Consider the following 3784-nt stretch of genomic DNA (forward strand, 5'->3'; position numbering starts at 1 on the left):
TTAAGCCGTTTGCCCAACTGGTTTTCGTTGTGCCTCGACAGTGACAAGAAAATTTTACCCTTATGTTATAAACACGTAATCACAAAGACTTCTCCTAAAATTAGGGGGGGGGGGAATTCCACTAGCTTGTGTTTTCAGAAGTTTGTTTAAAGCACCTAAACGTTATTTAAGTGTTGGAGCGGATCGTGTTTGAAGTTCTTCCGTTTATGGTTGCATTGCCGTAGTTTGCGGATTCTTGGTCCAAACCAACCTGGCGTCACGGTAATTTAATGAAATACATCAAAATGTGAATGATCTCGTTTTTACAAATAAAGTGGAATAAAGTACATCATTAAAACTCTCCTTTGACCTTGAACTGACAATATTTTTTCATAGCTATGAATTTTAGCGTGATTCCTATTCGCTGGCTATTGACAGTTGACTCTGAAACGGCTTTTTTCCTTTTCCATTCGCTCGTTGAGGGTGTGCTTGTTTTCTTTTAAACTCACGCGGTTCAAGAAACATTCACTGCCAAACTGATGAATTCCAAAGTAAATTTCACTTGAAAAACGGATATTGTACTCATCGCTTCGTTATTCATGTGATATCGCGTAAATTTACCCGTGGAATTCACTAGTTACGCACTGAATTTTTCTATAGAAGAATGCAAAAAAGAGATTTAATTCTTGATGCAGCAACAGGAAGCATCAAAAAGCGGACAATTCGAAACCTTTTATTTTCACTAACCTTACAGACAATAAGAAGAAATAACCAGGGAGCTCCGCTTTTAGGCTTGGCTAAATCTATATATTTACTACTACAGTTTATTACGTAATACCGATACTATGGTATCGTATAAAACACCTAAAACGTTTATTGCTTTTTTTGGGAAAATGAAGGTAGCTTTTTTTTTAAAACGTTGCCGATTGTTCTACCTTGCTTTACTTATTATTTCTCCAATTAAAAATGTGGATAATGGCGTTCATTTTTACGATACAAGCAAGCAAATACGAAAGAAGAGGTGTTTTTGGAGAGGTCTGTTGTTGCCATGGTCTCAATATTGGTCGCATTTCCTTAAGAAATGATTGGTGTTTCATATGACAACATATTATTGCTGTTAGAAACGATCATAATTAATATATGGAGATGGTTTTGAAACTCGACACGTTTCTTTGTTTTGGCTCTGACCATGCACAAACCACCGCCTTTTTCTTAAAGACAGCCAATCAAAAGATTCGATTAATGTCTTCAAAACTTAGTTATGAATCGAGGACTAACGATCGTGCGTAGTCAGGGTCAAGTTAACATAAAGAGTGGCAGTACTGTTCTTGCTTTTGAAGTTTTCGGTGATTCATAACCAGTGCATCTTTATGAACTATGGAGCGATATTTTAGGGAAGATAAACTAAAACAGTATATGCATAATGGTAAATTCAATATTCGTTGTAATGAACCTTAACTGTGGAATGGAATCGATGAGAGATTTAAAATGGTAACCTGTGCTAAATAATAATGATGATAATAATAATAATAATAATAATAATAATAATAATTATTATTATTATTATTATTATTATTATTATTATTATTATTATTATTATTATAAGAAAATTAATGTTTTATATTGTTGCATTTTCTTTCTATTTTTTACACTCTATGAGTGTATGTAAACTATTAATAGTCGTTCTGTAATATTTATCTTAAGTGTGAATGAAATGTGTATATTACACCATGCCTCTTTTCTGACTGTTGTGATTTTTTTTTAAATTTAATCAATGTTGGCTATCCAACTAGTTTAGCTTTAAAGTTATTTTGGTTGACCAATAACTGTATTTACGTTCGTCTTTGTCCTGGTGCAATAGTTGTAACTTTTTTGTAACAAGCATATTGTTCACTTCAAATAAACTCTCTCTCGCTGTTAAGTAATATGTTGTTGTTGTGACAACCCTTCTAACGAGAATTAAGTTCTCTTTAAGAGTAGTGAGACTGGTTTCAGTCATCAGATGAAAACGAATAGCCACGGATGACGGAAAGGAAGATTTCAGGAGAGATAACGAAGATCTCAGTATTGCGCCGAGTGTTTTTCATGCATGATGTAGCAGGCTATTTTTCAAGGGGTTTTATAAAAAAAATCAAAATTTCAGTTGCGGTGTTCGGCTCATCTGTGCACGGGACCAGTGAGGTTTTATGTCGTTCTTGTCGTTTTAAATTCACCTTCAGGTCCTTCAATCTGACCAAGAGATTAATCAAGCGTCATTTTATGAAGAGCCATGGATTTCCCGGAATAAAAAATCCGGGATCGTCTGAAATTTGATGACAATTATAAAAACGAGAGTTGTGGATAAATAACAAAATATCGACTCAAAACGCGTAGATCCTTATTCATCTAGTAAATTTACATAAAAGCAAGAGTAGTGAGACTCATACATAAATCTTATTTAATGCTCATTCTGACCCGATATTTATGAACCCTGGAATCTTAAAATTCCATGATCTTAACTTGTTACAACTTGGTCAATTCATGTTCTCCTATCAAAATCGAATTCTTCCTCTCAAGTTAGCTAGGAAATTTACTCTAAACAGTCAAATTCACACATTATATGAGAAACTCTCATGCATTTTGCTTGCCTTTCTGCCTGGCTAGCATCAAACAATTTTTCTGGCCCAGTTGTTCAAATCACGGATAGCGCTATCAGCCGGATAATTCACTATCCAGTGGATAAGTCACAGCGGAAACCAATTGCGTTATCCAATGGATTGTGATTTATCCTGTGGATAGCACTATCTACCTTTTGAACAACTGGGGCCTGTCCTCTACGAGGGACCTATATTTAAAATTCTCTTAACAATGATATAATCAATTCTTCCTCAACAGCTTCCTTCAAGAGAGAACTAGACACTTTTTTCAACAATTTTTTGTGAATTGTAAGGATTTTGTTCTTCCTTTCTTTAATTGTTTTCAACTTGTAGTTCTACTTTCACCTTTTTATACTTCAACACCTTAAATGACTAAGTGTTTGTAAATTGTATTCTCCATTGACAACTTGTAAGTTCAAATTGTTTCTAAATTGTAAATTCTATTTCACTATTTAATACCTCAACAAGTTAAATAACTAAATTTTTGTAATAATTATACTCTCCATCGCCACCTTGCAAATCAACGAGCACCAGATGTTTAATTTGGGGAAGCGTAATTTAGTTAAGCTTAGTAGTTTCTTTCAGACCTGACCAATGTAATTCAATTAAAAACTCGTTTCTATCTTCCTTATTTTGTTTGTTCATATTTGTATCTTAATTTCTTTTTTTTTTCTGTAGCAGAAATGAATAAATAAATAGATAAATAATAAGTAAATAAATAAATAAAACACATGAGAAATCTTGATTTCCGCTCTTTGACAAAAAAACGAATCAGGTATAGGTAATTTTTAACATTTCAGAGATATAACAAGAACGAATGGTTGATTTTAATAAAACGGATATGTTCTCGGAGGGCTATGTAGATTTTTAAGAGCTGTCTAGAAAAAGAAAAGTTGAAAAAAAGAAAAAGAAGAAAAAAACCTTCAACATATATTTAGCCAAGCGACCTAAAAGCAGAGCTCCCGTTTCTATCCCCAGAAAGCATTATAGTGCATATGGAAATAATTAGGCCGCTGCATACTGTACAAAATTAATCGTCATTAGTGTATAAAGTTAAAAAAAGAACACGATTCAATCGTCACTAGGGTATACAGTTTACAATGATCGAACACCTCCGAGCGTACAGCAGTTAAACAAACAAGCCTTACAAACAATAACCGACGAAATTA

This window comes from Montipora capricornis, chromosome 13, assembly GCF_036669925.1.
Source record: "Montipora capricornis isolate CH-2021 chromosome 13, ASM3666992v2, whole genome shotgun sequence".
NCBI lineage: Eukaryota > Metazoa > Cnidaria > Anthozoa > Scleractinia > Acroporidae > Montipora > Montipora capricornis.